The 19,366-nt window shown below is 47.2% G+C and overlaps 1 protein-coding gene across 3 annotated transcripts in view; it reads left to right on the forward strand.

Moving 5' to 3' along the window:
- The window catches only part of AFAP1L2 (actin filament associated protein 1 like 2), a 129,401-nt gene that overhangs the window by 38,307 nt on the left and 71,728 nt on the right, over positions 1 to 19,366 (forward strand). The gene's annotated exons all lie outside the window — the stretch shown is intronic.

Here is a 19,366-nt window from a genome sequence, read left to right on the forward strand (position 1 = left end):
AGTGGCGGAATGCACCTCCTGACCTTGTTTGCAGCACTGCCTGGGAGAGCCCTGTGCTGGGAGGCCACGTCGGCTCCCAGGCCTGGTCCAGCTGTGGGTCTCCAGTTGGCCTGTATTCTGGGAATGGCTGGGTGTTTCCAGGCCCCCGGGGGACATCCTGCGTTTGCCTTCTTCCCTTTGTTAATGCTGCTCGGATTCTGGAGAGAACTTGGAAGCGAGACAGAATCTTTTATTGTTATTTTTAGTGCATTCACCAATAACCCTGCTCCTGGCTCCTTCGCTGCTGGGAACACAGGTTTGGGGGATATTCATGCATGTCCCAGCCAGTTTTTTTCCTTTCACTCTCCGCTCCCTTTAGGATGCGCCTCACATGGAGAGCAACTGAGGTTCTCTCCTAGGCAAGTTTTCGGAGTGCATGGAAAAGACAGGTCTCGATTCCCTCCTGCACCTGGATTCAAGGGAAGTGGTGATGTGAAACAGCCAGTTACACTTCCCGCACTCTCCAGGTCAATGTAGGCTGGCGATGCCTCGGTGAGGAAAATTAAAGCAGTTGACGGGACTTGTGTTAGAGGGCTGGCTGTAGCAACCTTGTTGTTGAGGTTGCTGCAGCACAGATGGTTGTGGGGGTAACTGGACGCCATTAACGTGTGTGGGTGGTTGTGTGGGTGGGTGGGTGTGGGTGTGATTATTGACACCTGAGTGGTAACTACTGAGCTAATGAGACCGTTGGTTCAGTATCTGGAAGAATATAAAATGGGGAGGCATGCAAACCAGGGAAGCTGAGGGTGACCTGCAGGGGGAGAGGGGAGAGAAGGTTGTTTGTGTCTCCTGCGATATATCTGGCTCACATTCTGTTTTGTGTGGGAGCTGAAGAATAAGCCCGTGTCTACACTGAAAAATTAAGGCCGCTTAACTTATCTACGTTTTTTTGCTCCTTGTGTCGGTGCAGCCTGTCCTCACCAGGATCACACGTACTGATTGTACTGTCATTGTGGAATGGCTCCTGAGAGCCAGCAGCAGTTGATGTAAGCGACACAGTGTCTACTACGCTGACCCTAACCACGTCGACTGTGAATCTGTGCCGCTTGCGGAAGTGGAGTTAAGTCAGAGTTGCTGGGCAGTTACCTCAGTGGGAGCAAAGTTTAAGTGTTGACGCTTTCCTGGTGAGGTCAACACAAATTGCCTGGCATAGACCTAACTCTGTAGTGTAGACCAGGGCTCAGTGTTTGCCTTTCAGCTCATGCACAGCCTGCGGGTGTTTGTGACTGAGACACTCTGAGATCCGGCTAGGCAGAGTGTGGGGTGATTGGCTATGGTCCGTAAGGATTTTATGCCAGTCACAAATTTGAACAAGCATAGAAACACTCTATCTCACTCCTGTTTGCCTTCCAACTGGGGGGGCTGGCAGACTTGCTGGGCCCTGGGAATTGTGGGGGATTCCCAGCTCCATGCTCCTGGAAGGGGCAGGGCTGGGGACAGCCAGCCATCAACACTGCCTGGAATGTGCCACGTTGGCCCTGTCTCCCCAAGCCAGCCCTCAGAGCCGCCGGAACACAGGGTGCTCCAGCTGCGATTTAAAGAGCCAGGGCGCTGGCTGCTGACGCTCCTTCAGTAGCGGTGGCCAGGGGCCCAAGGTAGGGTTGCCAGGTGTCCAGTATCCTACTGGACAGTCCGGTATTTGAGCCCTCTGCCCGGTAAAAAAAAAATCAGACAATACCAGACACGTGCAGTATTCTGTGATTTTTTTTTTTTTTCCCGGCTGGGTACCGGATGGAAGCCTGACGTGGGTGTCCCCACCCCCTCCAGGCTTCTGTGCAATCATAGGCTCTCAGCGGCGTTCATGGCCCCGCCTCCCAGTTGCGATCTGCCGCTTATCCCACATTCCTTTTTCTTTTTTTTTGTTGCTTGACCAAAAAATACCGGGTGTTTTGGGAGACCATCTGGCAATCCTAGCCCCAGGACCTTTTCAATCCCTGGTTCTGGGGGCAACTGTCCCCTTTGTGACCCCACCCATTTTCCCCTATTGGCAAGCCTACTTCCAATATCCCCTGTCTTCTTTGCTTCTTTCATCATTGGGATTTAAGCACATGTTCAAGAGCTTTGCTGAGCGGATTGATTTAAACTTAACTACTTTGCTGAAAGGGCCATGAGTAGGTAGGCCAGCTGCAACAACTGTGCTTTGTAGAAGTTTGGTCTTTCTCTAAGTATTGAAAGTGGCTTGGTTAATCTGGGAGAAGGGAATACATTAACACAGATCACTTTCTGTTGCACGGAGCTCAAAGGGCCATGTTTCAAGTTCAGCGTGTGCTTAGATGTTTAGGGGTCATTTGAGGGAAGTGGAGCCAAGATTTGTGAGCCTACCCCTGCTGGGAATCGTCGTCTTCTGTTGATTTCAGTGCAGTCTTCATTAGGTGATTTCAAGTGGCTTATCTCAGGCTTTTCATCTTCTCCCTGTTTTCTTGGTGCCATGAAAAGTTTTGTTTAGGGCAGCTCTGAAGCTGAGGTCTTTCTGGAAACCAGATGTGTCGACTCAGTAAGAGATCCTGTCTAAACATTTTCAAACAGAAGTTCAATTTTATCTCTGAGTTGGGTGCTTTCTCACTCCTCCTGGTTGATTCATTCTTAATGCTGGTTTTCCATCTGGTTGCAAAGAAGCCGCCCTGCAGCCAGATACTGGTCTGATTTACACTACTTTCCACCAGGAATAAACTTACCGCAATCTGTGGAGATACGTTGGTGTAAGTACGGTCAGCAGCAGGCTTGTTAATTTCACAGAAGCTTCTAAGAACTAAGGCGAGAGCAGTTCTTTCTTACTGGTGAGTTAAGTGTGGGACAAGTAATTCACAGAACCCACCCACGGTGTCTTGCACTTACAGGAATTGTTTGGGAACAAATGAAGAAAGTGGGGAAGATCTGATTGTAATGGTTTTCTCGGCAGTGGAAAACAGAGTAAGAATCATCTCTCTTGTGGGAGCATGTGTATTTCGACTAGAGATGGGCGGCCAAGGTTAGGCTAAGTTTATATTGCCACTTTACTGTGCTGTATCTTTCTGGCTCAAGGGTGTGAAAAACACCCACCCTCCCCGAAGTGCAGCAAGTTGCAGTGCTCTAAAGCACTTGTGTAAACTGGGCTACTGCACTGAGAGTCGCTCTCCCACAGTAGTTAGCTACTCCCTTCGTGGAGATGATGTACCTAGAGCACTGGGAGAGCTCTCACATGGATCCTGCAATGGCCACCCTGCTACATTAAAGGTTAGACTGCGAACTGGTAAGTATAGACAAATCAACTGAGTCTGATCTGACCTTTCCAAAGGGCTGGGTTAGGGGTGAGGTCCATGTCTTGTGTTCTGGTTTGGGCCCATATGTAATGGGGGAGATACTCTCTCTGGTCCCCTCTTGCTGGGTCTGGGTCTAGACTAGAGAATTTTGTGGGCACAGCTATGTTGATTAAAGATGTGATGTGTTCACGTTTGTAACCAACAAAAACAAACAACCTCCTCCATCAACCTGTGCTGCTTGTACCAGTAGTAGAGGCCGTTTGCTCACATAGTTTACTTCATTTGAGGCAGAGGATTGACGATCTTAACAAAAGAATGCCTGTAGCTGGGGTAAGCTGCATCTCCTCTAAGGCTATTGCAGTGTAAACAGCCCATGACGGAGAAAGAGAATCACAAGTCAGTCAGCAAGTTAAAGGGCCGAATTCATTGGTACGCTCTGGCTGTTTTAAGAAGCAGGGATGCCACAAAACTAGTGTACAACAGCAGTCAAGGGAGCTGTACAATCAGGAGGAACTCTGCTGCAAGGACGTTGGAGTGAAGAGGGGAAAACCAAGTCCTCCAGAGCTTTACCAGTCTAGTTCTATGGATCAGCGGGATCCTTGGCCTACGGTTTCTAAGTGAAGACAGAAGCAGTGATGTTAGCAAACTGGCAAACGGTCTTTGCTTGTTGCAAGAGATGTGCCATGGGGTCTCTGGGAAACCAACCCCTCATGAAACTCACCTGGGCCTCGTGGCAAACTCTAGACACAGAGCAGGTTCTTTTCACTCTGCAATTCTTTCCAGAGGGCGGGGGGTAAGTGCAGGTTTCCCGTGTGACCTTCACCGCTCGAGCTGGTTGCAGTGTTGAGTGTGCGTGCGCGTGCGTATGCATGCGTGCACCCGGACAGAAGGTTTGCTCAGACTCCCGTGAAGTGGAACAGATGTTTTGAACGCCACTTGGCTCGTGCCAACCTCAAATTCAACATTTCGTTTCAGTGAGAGACTGGAGCCTTCTCTTTTGCTCCTAGAACATACGATGTCAGAGGAGCTGCATCGATTTACAGCAGCGGAGGATGAGCCCAGTTATGTTGTGTGAATGCTGAGCTGCCCCTGTGTATGAATGGCCACAGTGCAGCAATGGCTTAGTGATCCTTTTGCCCAGGGTGAGATCAAGGGCCCACTAAGCCAGGGGTTCTCAACCCTCGTTTTTCTGACACTCCTCCCCCCTACCCCAACGTACTAGAAAAGCTCGGTGGCCCAGCTGTGCCACATCTGTTTTTTTGCATCTAAAAGCCAGGGCTGGCATTGGGGGGTAGCAAGAAGGGCAATTGCCCAAGGCCCCCACGCACTGGAAATACCACGAAGCAAAGTTGCTTACGCTTTGGTTTCAGCTGCAAGTGATGGGGCTTTAGGCCCTGGGTTGCAGTCCTGCATGGTGAGGCTTCAGTTTTCTGCCCTGGGCCCCAGCAAGTCTAATGCCAGCCATGCATGGCAGACTCCCGAAACCTATTTGTGCCCCCTTCCTCCCAGGGGCCTTCAGATTTGTGACTGAGAACCACAGTTCCAAGTGGTACAGCCCAACACTTACAACCTAGGGAGCTACGGTGGCTCTGAACCACTTTTCCATCTTAGAATCATAGACACTAGCACTGGAAGGGATCACAAGAGGTGGAGTCCAGTCCCCTGCCCTCACAGCAGGACCAAGCACTGTCTAGATCATCCCTAACAGGTGTCTGTCTAGCCTGCTCTTAAATATCTCCCGTGAGGGAGATTCCACAACCTCCCTAGGCAATTTATTCTTTATTCCAGTGTTTAACCACCCTGGCATGCAGGAAGTTTTTCTCTCTTGCTGCAATTTAAGCCCATTGCTGCTTGTCCTATCCTCAGAGGCCAAGGAGAACAATTTTTCTCCCTCCTCCTTATAACACCCATGTCTGAGCTGGGGAAGCCCCAGTGTAACTGCCATCGGGTAGATTTGAACCTGGCACTGCTGAAGCTTAGTATAGGAGCCTCTACAGTTTGAGCTATAAAGCTAGCGGGCTTGTTCTGATCCTGGGTTTTCCAGAGGCTGCAGAGATCCCTGGGCAGTCTGTCTAAGTTATGCACTCTCCTTGGGATGCCCTACGGACTGCAGTGCTGGGGACCTACGCTCTGTATGTCCCTCCCATGCCTGGTAGATCACCTATGCCAAGGCTTGCCAGAGGCATCCTCTGAGAGCAACCTTGATGCTGGCTCTGCAGTGTCTCTTGCCGGAAAGATCCTTTTAGAACTTCCATCCTCAACTCCAGCCCTTTCGTGGAGCCTGGGCAAACAACTCATCCGGGGCGCTCTGGAATCTTTTGGCTGGAAGCCATTGTATGAACGTCAAGTCCATTCTTTCTTAGCAGAGATCCTCCACGGGGGAAAAACTCTGCCTCACTGCAAAAGTAAAAACACCTGGGCGTGTGCTGGGGCTCTCTGCATGACAGAAGGGTGGTTGCTCTTCGGAGTGTGTGTTTTTTTGTTTGTTTTTGTTTTGGAATAATCACTTCAGGCTAAATTTAAATCCTGGCACATCCCTGCACAGCCAAAGCAAGAAAACCTTAACTCTGCTGCAGTGTATTGAGCTGTAAGGCAAAATCTAGTGCAGGACTGGGCAAGACGCGGCCCAGGGGCTGAATGCGGCCCACCTAACATCTTGATCTAGTCCTTGGGTTGCATCTGGCTGCTTTCTATATCTGCTGCCCGTGCTGCTGAATTTCCAGACAGTGGGTCAGGCAGCCGGCTGCTACTTAAATGGCTCATGGTTCACAGTCATGGCACTGCCTCAGCAGAGGCTGGAGCTACGAGCCATTTAAATAGCCGTGGCAAGTGACTGCCAGACAATGCAGTAGTGGAGGGGCTGTAAACCCTCTAAATTCCCAGCCCCGCCCATTCTGCCCCAGGCTCCGCCCCTTCACGGGTGGAGCTGACCAGTGACCACATATCACAATTAATTAAGTAGCCTTCTCCCCCCTCCTCCCCCGGTCAAAATTATTGCCTACCCCTGATCTAGACGTGTTCTGTGCTCTTGCATAGTGCCCCTCCCCCAACTTGCTCCATGTGAATACACCATTATCCCGTCCTCAGAAAGATCACAGATTAGAGATGTCAGATGGGCAGACAGGTGTAACTCAAACCACCCTACAGCACCACCCTCTGACCAGTAGGTCCTGCATGGTTGTAAACCCTACACAGATTCAGAGCCCTAAGGGGGATGAAACAGGGTCTGTTCTCTCCTTGCTATGCACAAGAAAGGATTCATGTAACTTTCCCTGCATCTTGGAAGGAGGACCGAGACTAGAAGGCAGAGTGGTCCAGCAGAGAGAGCACTAAAGTGGAGTCAGGACAGCTGGTATTCCCAAAAGCTGTTGGCTTGGGCAAAACACTTGTGTACTTGGTTCTCTCCTAGCCGTTGTCTGTTCTAGGTAGGGATTGTCCCTTATTATGTGTATTCCCAGTGCCTAATACAATGGGGACTTGATCTCAGTTTGGGACTGTTAGCACATCTGTGGTGATAAATGCTGGGCAAGCCTCCTCACAGTTGTTACCTACCATTCAACAGAGTCTGGAGACAAAACAGAGATGCCGCAAAGTTAGGTCTGCATGTGGGTAACTTTAATGGAAAATGGAAGGCCAAAATACCAACCCCCGGATTTTTCCAACTGTGCCAATATCTCCCAGAGCAATCTTAAAGGAAAATTGTTTACCTTATGGCCAGTAATGAGACTTGTTCCATTGCACAGTTGAGGAAAGGAGCTCTACAAGGATTCTTCAAGCAAAAGACACTGCAGAGCCAGTACCAAGGATAAGAACATAGGAACGGGCATAGTAGGTCAGACCAAAAGTCCATCTAGCTCAGTAGCCTGCCTTCTGATAGTGGCCAACACTAGGTGCCTCAGAGGGAATGAACAGAACAGGTGATCCATTCCTAGCTTATGACAGAGGCTAGGAACACCATTTCTGCCTAGCCTGGGCAATAGCCATTGATGGACCTATCCTCCCTGAATTTTTCTAGTTCTTTTTTGAACCCTATTATAGTCTTGGTCTTCAACACATCCTCTGGTGAGGAGTTCCACAGGTTGACCAGGTGTTGTGTGAAGTACTTCCTTTCGTTTATTTTAAACCTTCTACTTGCTAATTTCATTTGGTGACCCCTAGTTCTTGTATTGTGGAAAGCTATAAATTACTCTTCTTTATTCACTTTCTCTACACCAGTCACGATTTTAAATCTATGCTGCATCCCTTCTCAGATGTGGCTGTATTTCAGTGGTGGGATTTCGGTCCTATATCTTCCCCATAGAGACTTTGAGGCTGAATTAATTACTGTATGCAAAACACTAGTAGATCCTTGGTGGAAGGGCACATTTTATGATATTGACCCTTTTTTATGGATGGTGTGTAAAGTAGGATAGGACATGACATTCATGTAATCTAAAAGGCAAGAACTTAACCTGACTGAATGAATCATCTGAGCACTCTTGGGTTCTCCCATCATTAATAATTTGGAATTTTAAATTTTCTCAATTAGTTTATCATATTTTATTAATGTCTGGACATAATTTCTGACAATGTGGCACTTAAACTTTTGAACATGTGAAGTTATAGCAGGTGAGTCTGATTTAAACGAGATCATAGCAGAGCTATGGTGGCCGCTCAGGCAGTGTAAGGCCAGGTCTACTCAACCCAACTTTCCAAGTCTAAAGGCACACAACTCCAACTATGTATTTTATGTAGCTGTAGGTAGCTTATCTTAAGCCACATTTGGCGCCATCTGCCCAGAAGGAGGCTGATGGGAACAAACACTCCCATCAGCTTCCCTTACTCCTTGTGACTGCGAGGAGCACCTGTGTTGACCAGAGTTGCTCCCAGGGTTTGATTTAGCGGGTCTTAAGTAGACCCGCTAAATCAAACGCCAGAAGATTAATCTCTAGTGCGGCAAGTGAAGATGTGGTCTCTGTGAGCGTGGTTTGCAATGGAGATTTAAGTCATATCAATTTGACAGCATGCTGCTAAAATCCCAGACACTTTTGAGACTGTCATTGTTTTTTGCATTCCAGGATTATTGTATCCTGGTTTAATTTAAACTATGCGGCACAGGAGTTGGGGATGGAGGACACATGGGGCATGGCTCTAAGTGTGAGGAATGGGGTGGAGGAGGGCAGAGAGGACTGAGGGAGAGGTGGTGTTTTGAGGGAAGGATGCGGCATGGGAGGGTTGAGATGTCAGTGTCCCCTCCTCAGTTTTAGGGAGCTTTCACTGCTCCTACAGCACACTTAACCACAGGAAGAGAGCTGAAATATAACACCAAGCAAACAGAAATAAGAATGTGTCATAGTTTTGAAGGTCTTACCTTCTGTCACTAAGAGCTTATTCCTCCCATATGACTCACAGGATCCCACCTGAACCGTATGTGACTTGCTCATTCTTTCTCTTTTGGGCAGATACTGAATCATGTGTTAATGGTCTGTGCCAACGTCTGGGTCTGAGATACAGCTAAAATGCTGTCTATGAGCATAGGTCATTCTCAAGAAAATGGCAGCATGTGGGAGTAAAATAAAACAATGGGGAGAGATTCACTTTTGTCATTACTTCTGGATTCTTTCCTGCTTTTCTAATGGTCAAACAGAAGAATAATCATTGTCGCTAACTAGTTTCCCTGTGTGCTGCTGATAAAACTTACATTTGGTTAGTTTCCTAGATTCACAGCCACACTGAAAATAGGCAAATCTGGGCAAGAATGCAAAGACCCCATTCTGATCCACTTGACACATTCAAGGTATGAAAGCGACGAGGAGTCCTGTGGCCTTATAGACTAACTGAAGTGTAGGAGCATAAGCTTTCGTGGGCAAAGACCCACTTCGTCAGATGCATGTAGTGGAAATTTCCAGAGGCAGGAATAAATATGCAGGCCCGGATCAGGCTGGAGATGACGAGGTGGATCCAATCAAGGAGGATGAGGCCTACTTCTAGCAGCTGATCTGGAGGTGTGAATTCCAAGAGAGCAGAAGCTGCTCTTGTAGTTAGCAAGCCATTCACAGTCTTTGTTTAATCCAGAGTTGATTGTGTCAAACTTAAAGATGAACTGTAGCTCAGCAGTTTCTCTTTGAAGTCTGGTCCTGAAGTTTTTTTGCTGCAGGATGGCTACTTTTAGATCTGCAATTGTGTGTCCAGGAAGATTGAAGTGTTCCCCTACAGGTTTTTGTATGTTGCCATTCCTAATATCAGATTTGTGTCCATTGATTCTTTTATGTAGGGACTGTCCTGTTTGGCCGATGTATATAGCAGAGGGGCATTGTTGGCACATGATGGCATATATTACGTTGGTGGATGTGCAGGAGAATGTACCAGTGACAGTATGGCTGATCTGGTTAGGTCCTGTGATGGTGTTGCTGGTGTATATATGTGGTTGTACCTCAGTGCTTGGCTGTAAACAATGGATCGTGTGGTGTGTCCGGGATGGAAACTGGAGGCATGCAGGTAAGTATTGCGGTCAAGGTATGAAAACATCTCCCCTCAAAATGCATGTGCTGACCCTATTGTGGGTGCTTATAGAATAGCACAAGATTCCACTGCTAGTGACCCTTGACCAATGTCCCCTCTAATTTTTCCTCTCCATGGGTGGAATACATTTTATGTACACTGAGGCATGTGCAGATGTGCACCACCAATAGAAACGGACAGCTGTGGGCACTCTGCTAATCAACTGGGTGGCACCTGAATTTCTCCTGGGTGGCTCCCCAAGCACTCAGCTTACAGGGAACACTGCCCTTGACTTCCCTCCGTCCTACCGCATCTTCATCTGAATCAAACCAAGATGATAAGGTGCTTGGATGGTCTAGATCAAAACTGGTGTTTTTCAACCAGTGGTATGCGTACCCTTAGGGGTACTCAAGAGATGTCTGGGGGGTACTTCAACACAACTGAAATTTGGAGAAAACTGAATTTTTGTTGTAAGTTTTACAGCAAACTTTATAAAGGGGTACTTTATAAAAAAAGGTTGAGAAACACTGGTCTAGATGGTGCTTCATCCTGCTTTGAGGGCTGGGGACTGGTCTTGATAACCTCTTGAGGTCCCTTTCGGTTCTAGTATTCTTTGATTCTAAGGGAGAACATCGCTTTGTGTCTTCCAGCATTAGTATTTACCATTGTCCTGGATATTACTTGTATGGAGCAAAAGGCCCATGAATCTTGAAATCAATAAACTTCATGGGGAAGGATGTTACTCTAGTTGATACTTTGTTCATTTATTATTTGCTATTACAGTAGTGCCTCATGCTAGAAATATACACTTATGGAGCCTAATAATCACAGCGTGTTTCTGGCTTTACATCGGCAGCTCTATTGGCTTCAGTAGGTATTCTCATTCTCGGTGGCAAGAAGAACGTGAAAACAATGATCAGCAGAGGCATGACATCTGGAACCATTCCAGAATGGAGTGAAAGGTTTAGAGCTCAGCTCGCTTTTCCTTGATTTTAGGTTTTGTTAGAAAATGGTAAATCAGGCCAGGTTCACTAAGAGGTTTGTCAACTGTCTGCTGGAATTGGGCCAAGTACTGAGCGTTCTCATGCTGATTCACTGTGTTGAGTGGAAACTAGGCAAAATGGAATGGGTTTAGCTGAGGTAGGGTGTTTTTTTTCCCTTTGAGTGTCAGGGAGTGTTTGAAACCTTGAATTTAAAAATTAAATTCAGCTATCACCTGGGCTGTCCTTATCTATATGCACAACATGCAGCTGCTTCGGGCACCTGAAAATTTGGGGCACCACTGGGCCTTACTGTCCACCCACCCGCCTCTTTGGATGGCTCTGTTTCCTCTGGAGAGGGTCTAGTTAACTTAAAAGTGAGAGCCAGCCAGACTTACTAGCAGAACACTGAACCTGTGAAAGAGCCATTCAAATGGTATTGAAATCATTTAACAGGCATTTGCCTACCCCAGGAATATACTGTCAGTTTTTGAATTTACTGTGTTAGTCAACAGGATCTTAGTTTAAAATTTGTTTTAAAAGATATTTCATTTTGCTTGTTGCTGAAGATTATGAAATCATATCTCTAAAAATGCATCATTTCACACACCCCCCTCCATTCCTGAGCTGCCATTGGACACAGAGGCATCAGTTTAATAGTACTGTGTAGGACAGTGTTTCTGAACATGTTCCGTGAAATCGTGTTCAGAAACACATTACCTGGCCGCCCCAGTTTGTTCATTTACTGGCGCCGTGGCCACAAAGCCTCGCGACTCCCAGTGGCTCCGTTTTGTCCTTTGCAGCCAAGGGGAACCGCGTGGGCCAGACCACCACTTCCTGCGGCTCCCCTTGGCTGCAGAGGATGAAACAGAGCCAGTGGGAGCCGCGAGGCTCTGTGGCCACGTGCCAGTAAATTAACTGGCCGCCCCAGTTTGTTTATGTGTTTCTGAATGCGATTTCGTGGAACACGTTCAGAAACATTGGTGTTGGGACCCATAAATCCTAAGGATGGCCCTGGGTGTCATGAAAGCATGTGAATCTCAGCATGAAAAATATCTGGCCCCAGTCCCCAATGACTTGAAACCCTTGAACTTTGTAGAAATCTCATCTAACATCAGATGTGCTTGGTTCTAATAATACTCGACCCCATAGGCCAACAATCGGCAGAACAAATGTTGCTTTTACAGAAGTTATTTTTAAAGCCTTTCTTTCAAGAAACAGCATCTTGGGGAAACAAGATAAGAAAGATAAACCAGTGCCTTAGTGTCACATAAATCCAATCCTCAAGAAACAGCTTTGCCCTGAAGGCTCTATGGAAGCCCTCTTCTGCCTAAAATGGGAAAGAAGAAGTTGCTATTAATAAAGAGATGAGACAAGGATTTATTTAGTTATAAGGGCAGAATTCTTCCATTCATTTTCATAGTGGCAATTGGTTGCTGGAAGGTACTTTCAGACCTGCATTTCTAATATGGGTGGGGGAGCAGGATATATGAAAAAGAGAACTTCTGCTGTTTGGAAGTGGTTCAGATTCTGGGGCCTACAGTTCTGTTTGATTTATCTATCTTTTAAATTTTAATGACTTCCTCAGGCATATCACAAACACTCCTGTCCTTGTCACTTCTCCTTTGAAGTTTGCTTTCCTAGCATTGCCTTCTCTGAAGCTTTCCTGCAGCCAGTCAGCTAACTAATCCAACTCAGTTCTCTTCTCCCCGCACTTCCAAATAATTTCATTTCTGTTCAGTTTCATACAGTGACTTGATGCTAATTTGGGTAAGGAAAGTACCATGCTATACTCTATTAATCTGCTCTATTTTCGCTGATTAAATTAGGAACTGCAGAATGTCCAAAGGTGCAAAAAAAAAAAAATGCCGTGAAATATTGGAAAGTTGCTTTAATGTAGCCAAGACTTGGAAGAGATTTCATGGGGGGGGGGGGCGAGGGGAGTGTGCAGGGCCGGCTTTAGGAAGTGCGGGGCCCAATTCAAACAGTTTCAGCGGGACCCCGTCAACCATGATTTTTTTTGTTGAGCAAAAAAAAAAAAAAAAACAGCACACAAAAAAGTCACAGCCCCTTTAAATCCCCAGCTACAGGGCAGAGTCCTGCCTTCCCTACACTCGACTTGCCCTTCCTATGGCGCAGGGAAGCCGCCGCGCTCCTCCTCTGGGGCCGACGCCCCCTCCCGGAGCGTGCCCAGCACGCCAGCACAATTCCGGCTTTAGGGCGCAGGGCCCGATTCAGGGGAATTAGGCAAATTGGCCTAAAGCCAGCCCCGTGTGTGTGTGTACATGCTCCGAGGTATACACGTAATTTCAAGTTTCGTTGCTTTGACATAAGGAGCCGTAACTCCAGGAGGAAGCACAGGGTAAATTGAAGAGTGCATGTTTCTGTGATGGCTGCTTTATCTTCTAGACTGTCCCTTTTGGGTTGCTTCTAGCTAGGTACTCGTGGCCCTCATCACCGCAGTGTCTGAGCACCTCCCAATCAATCGATGTTAGTGTCACCACACACCTGTGATGGAGGGGAATGCTATCCCATTTGGGAAAAGGGAGAACAGGCACAAGAGAGAGGCAGTGATTTGCCTAAGGTCACTCAAGAAGTCTGGCTGAGGTGGGAGTTGAACCCAGCTTTCCCAAGCTAAGTGCAGTGCTCTGTCACCATCACAAATCGCAAAGAGAGATGGCATCTTGCAAATTGAGTGCCAGCCGGATTGATCTCTGCCAACGTGCTCTGTCCTTCCTATTACCATTGTGCACCATTATTGAACAGTTTGAGGGACTTCTTCTTTTTCAACCAATACTCAGTCTCTTTGGCTCGGCCCTGTGTGAGGAGGAGGCGTTGGGCTCCGTTTCCACAACCACAGCAGGGGACTCGTGGATTGCAGTGACAGTTAGACCTGCTTTCTGACTAACCTATGGGTGACTCTAGCACCCCCTCTGAGAAGAGTAGCCCTTTGCACATGTCATAGCAAAACAGGTGCCCAAATTACATTGTGCATCAGCAAAAATTTGATTCAAAACACCCTCCGTGAGACTAACTTGCCCAAGAGGCCTCTCAGGTTATTTTTGTGGCATTCTGCACCATGGCTCCTGGTATAATTTTACAAAGCACTTACCATGCTATTGGCTTGAATGCAAAGGCAGCAAAATGTGGCAGAAGCTTTTAGCTGGGACAGTACCACAACGCATTTCGGTGGAGAGGAAGAGAATCCTCTTGACTTGGCACATGCTGCTTGGGAATCTCAGAGGCTCTTGTTGAGGATGGAGGAGTATATGAGCCGACGAAAGGATTTCTCAGGCCATTGAACACTGCAGTGTGAGCTCTGCCAAAGCTCTTCCTCCCGAGTGCTCCCACAGCTGCCTTGTGTGATCCCTGCAATATTTATGATGAATTACCGTACGCATGCCTCTCCCACGCTCCAGGGGCAAACACGCCCTGCTCTAATACGAATGTACGGCCCAGGCATGTGGATTGTGCCAATTTTAGTCCTCATTTCACTTCTTGGGGCTATTGCTCGCTCACACAAGTAGTTCCACGGAAGCTGGTGGGAGTAAGCGCTCGCCAATGTCAGGTTTGCACAGTAGGCCCCAGGGGATATGGCAAAACCAAAGGAAACTAAACCACAGCCGAAAAATCCTCATGCTTCCTTCGTCTTGTGAGGATTGTCTAGCTCCATGGTGCTGTGTTCTCTGACTTGCCTTTGGGAGCTGGTGTTTAAATGAATAATTGTTTGAGAAAAGGCTAAAGTATTGGCTAATTGTTTGTGGTAGCAGCCTGCCTGGGAAAAGGGTTGATACCGAAAGAATTGTTGGTAGTGGTTATGGAAGAGAATGCACAACTCTCTCCCCTCCCTCCTGGCTATGACTGGCTGGATCCCTACTCCTAGGGTTGCCAGATGGTTTCAACAAAAATACCGGGCACACTTGACATGACCTCACAATCTACATTACGTCTTGTTTAGAAAATACCGGATGTTTATATTTTCTCATTTACAATTTTCTCAATTTGTTTCCTGAATAGAAAGCTCAAATACTGGACGGTCCAGTTCAGAACTGGACACCTGGCAACCCAACCTGCTCCATGTTGCACAGAGCAACGGCATTCTCCAAAATTGTAGTGCCCCTTTAAACGGCAGCCCTGAATTCTACTGAGGAGCATGGAGTGAGCGTGGGTCTGAGCACAGGGCTGGAGAATAGTCTCCGCTCTGCTGCTCACTTATCTCGTGGTCACTTCACTGACTGGGCTGCGTCTCTGCCTCGAAACTGGAATAATATTACCAGAGTTGTGGCTCCTCGGCATGAAAAAGCTTGAGAAACATTCATGAACGAACCCTTTGTCTATGTCCCCAGTAGCAGAATGATCATTGGAGGGTGCTTTGTGACAGGGGCAGATGACCATTTTGCGGGGCCCAGGGCAGCACAATTTCGCAGGGCCCCCCTTTTGCCATGGGGCTTCTTGAAGCGCGGGACCCGGGCGGCCGCTCCGCTCGCCCTGCCCTGTATCCGCCCCTGCTTTGTGATTGCCAGATGATAATGATAGGCTTGAGTGAATTAATTACACTTCTTGGGGCACTGAAGGCAAAGGGCGTGTTTTTCAGCCAGGTTATGGTTTTACTACGTCCGCAGGGGAGCACCTTCAAGCTTATAGCCATGACGAGTGAAAATTTTAGTTAGTCTACTTTTCTGTAGGGAAAAATATGGCAAGAATCCAAACTGTGGAAAGGGGAAAATCGTTTAACACTGGAAAAAGGATGAGAGGAACATTCTGACCTGTCTGACCTTCATGCCCCCTTATCTCTTCTTCCCAGCCATCCCATGAAGGTACTTCCCTCACTGGAGTTGTTGACAGGGCCTTCTGACGAGGCAAAGAGCCATCATTATTTTATCAAGATTAATTATAGTGTCATCTCGTTAACAATGGATCCACTGTAATTTCCAAGCTCCTTGGACTATCTGCTGGGTAGAGACAGAAGCTTTATTAAAATCATTTTCTCAGGTGGAAGCTGAGCCGGAAACTGCAGGCCCTGGCTGTGCATTGTCCAACGGATGTCCCTTGGATAGGATGAGTCTACCCCGCCCCCATGAAGGAGGCCATTTTGTAGAACACCTCATGTGACCTTGCACGCACAGTATCGTGCATTTCGGACTGCCTAGGCATGCAAGGGAGCTGTCATGTGCCTTACTGGGAGTGTCATGGCATGCTACCCTAGAGCTCTCTGGGTTCTCCTCATGTGCTTTCAATGGATCCAGGCCCAGTACAGATTTTGCTGGCCATGCTCTCTTCCTTCCCCCTCTGCTCTGCTGCCAACCCTTTACTTAGCAGCAGGCCTAATAACCCCAATGCTTTCCTACTTCTGCACCTTTTACTTACGAACAGGCCGGCCAGCAGGGGAAGACAAAGGGGACCGTTGTCCCAGGGCCTGGTGGTTGAAAAGGCTCCTGGATGCCGATGCCAGTACTGCAGGAGCAGGATGGCCCTTTTAAATTGCTGCCAGAGGGCGGCGTGGTGCACTCCACATGGCTCTCGGAGGAGGGCCAGCACAGTATGCTCCAGGCGGTGCTGAGGTTCTAGCCACCCTTCCGTCCGAGGTCCTGCCCTTCTGGGAGCACAGACCCATGAATCCCCATGGCCTAGGAGCCCGGCAAGTCTGTTGGTCCTGCTGCTTATAAAGGGAACAGAGACAAAGATCAATCCCTTAACGACAGAGATGGGGAATCAAAGGCTGGGGGCCACTTGCCTGGATCTAGCTCCCGAGGCTCAGGGTCCCCCCCCAGCATTGGTGAGTCTGCACTGGAACGCCAGCCTCTCCGTCCTCGCCCCTCTTTCCCACGGGGCTGGAGCACACCATATCTACTACCCTGAGCCCTCCAAGGCTCGTGTGCAAGAGGACTGTGGAGACTGTCTTGCCCCCTCTCAGTTGGGGCCACCTCATTGAGGGTTTTCGGGGGTTTTGTTGTTGTTGGTTGCTTCTCGCTTATGGTGCAGTCCCCAACCCAAAAAAGGTTCCCCACCCCTGCTTTAAGGTCTTACACAACTTTCTCTGGATAGCTGGAGGACCTGGGAGAGAGAGGATTATGTGTGCGACAGAAGTGACTGCTGCATGGGGCTCATGTAACGCAGCATTCCCACTCACTGTACTTAATCACGTGAACAATAGCACACATCACCGAGCTAAGCAACTTCCGCTGTGATCTGATTGTAACTAAGCACTGTCTCTATACTTGTCTGGACTGATTTACACCCGCAGCAAGTGAGGGAATGTAATTGAGTGCAGAATCTGGACCACGTTTTGCAAGTGGGCTTTTTTTTTTTTTAACATGACTCAGTCAGATCCTGCCTTTGTATCCCAACAGTGAAGCTATATTAAGGTGCACAGGAAATGAGGGAAAGTTCTTTCAAACACAGCAAAACAACCATTTAGCGGATAAAAGAGATTTTGTTACTTAGCCTGTCCTGGATTTTGTTTACATGAACAAAAGCCAATATCCAGAGTGGAAATAATATTCTGAATTAAACCTCTAAAACCCATTACATAAACACTGCGAAGGTATCACTAATCCTATCGCAGATTTAAGAGTTAGATCATTGTTTTCATTTAATGGTTCAGCAGAAAATCCACAAGAAACTGCTGATGAACAAGTCCAAGCCCTTCCAGGGAGCTCCTTTTCCTTCAGATATTTTAAACTCAGATTTGATTCTTTAATCTCCCTTTTGTACTAACAAACCTCCAATGAATCACATTAACTTGGCTATTATTTAGCCAGTCTGGTGACTTCTCCAGGCTCAGCATTGGAGCCTAATGAATACTTTACCTCATCCACTGTAATTTACACGCTACCTTCACACACATTGTCTTAAGATGCTCTCATCTTCTGTCTTAGAATTAGAGTGAATCGCCCATGCACAATTCTGACCCCAAACTGGATCTAGGGCTGAACATCTCTTTGAGGTCAGAAAGCTTAAATTTAGGAGTGCAGTGGGTGGAGGGTATTACCAGCCCATCTTAGCTTACAATTGCTGAAACTGATGACCTGGCATAAAAGCTGATCTTTCTCGAAGGAAGGGAGAGCAGGTTGGGCAAGCAATGCATTATTGTGACACCCTGTCTCCTCACATCTGCGCACCCTCTGGTCCTGGATTCTGGAACATTCCGTTGGTAGGTGCCCACACCCATGTGCACTGCCTCCTTGGCAATCCGTTCAAATGGAAGGGGTATTCTGCATCAGAAATTGGTGCTGCCCTTCATAGGGAATGGCTGCTCTCTAACTTCCCCGTGACTTTACCTCACGCAGCTCTGAAGGCCTGTCTCCCCCATTCCAGTTGAAGTGGGGATAGAGAGGATTGTAGAGTAGAGCCTTGTGGCTCTCTGTGAGGCTCTCAGCTCTTTTTGGTCCCCTAGGCCATAGTATGTTGTGCCACAGAATAAGAGCATGAAATTACGTGGTACAAAGGCTTCCCTCCCCTCTCTTCCACTTCCCTCCCCTCTGAATTTTAGTCAAATAACCCAAAACATGTAGAGTTACAGATGCATAAATTATTTCAACACATTCGCTCCATTAAAGGCCAGGCATGGCAATTTACATTTTATTATTAATAATTAAAATAATAACCAAGATGATTCTATAATAGTCAAAATATTGTCTTGGTATTTCACAAATGTGAATGCTGATTGAGAACTGTTTAAGATCATGTTACTAGTTGCCCCAAAAAGCCACACTCAAGGAAGAAGGCCCTATTGGTTTAAAGAGGGAAAGTGAAGGTGGCTATAAATGATAAAATACACACATGGAAGAAAGAAGTGGATATAAATCAGACACTAGGGATGGTAGAAAATTGGCAAGGGAAGCAAAGGGACTCTAGGAGAAGTCTATGGCCAGCAGAGTTAGGGACAATGAGGAGTGTGTGTTTTTTTGTTTTGTTTTGGTTTGTTTTATTTTTTTGTTTTTTTTAAGTATATTTGGAACAAAAGGAATCCAAGCAAAGCCATCTGTCCATTGCTAGAGGCCAACGTTAGAATTATCAATAAGCAGAAAATTTTAATAATGGTCTCTTCAGTCTTCCAGAGACCTGCATAACATGAGCCAATGGCTGGAAGTTGAAACTGGACAAGCTGAATGGAAATGAGGCATACATTTTAATGGTGAGAGCAATGAACCATTGGAACAACTTGTGGTGGAGTCTCCATGGCTTATTGTTTTAAATCAAGACTGGATGTTGTCTAAAAACTCTGCTCTAGGAACTAATTTGGGGCAATTCTATGGCCTCTCCTGGAGGTCAACGTGGGTGATCACAGGGGTCCCTTCTGGATGCTATGAAAAAGACTTGAGAATTTTTTATTTCTGTGTATAGCTGAAGAATATGGCTTTAGAGAATTGCTTCTGTCTGAGCCGTGGCATGATAATTAGGCCAGATTCTGTGGCATGTAAAGATGGTAAAATGGGTGGGGTTTATCTTTCCTGGCAACATGGAAGCTGAGAGAGCTGTTTGACTGACATACTCTGAAACCTGGTGGAAGGGAAAGAACCCTACTTGGAGTGTAGGATCTTTGTCCTGTGTTTGAGCTGCTCCTAGGACAATGTGGTCCAGTCGTGGGGCTCTTCTGGTAGACTCATGTTCCAAATTCATGAGTCA

The sequence above is a fragment of the Pelodiscus sinensis genome, chromosome 8, assembly GCF_052426305.1.
Source record: "Pelodiscus sinensis isolate ZL-2025 chromosome 8, ASM5242630v1, whole genome shotgun sequence".
Taxonomy (NCBI): domain Eukaryota; kingdom Metazoa; phylum Chordata; order Testudines; family Trionychidae; genus Pelodiscus; species Pelodiscus sinensis.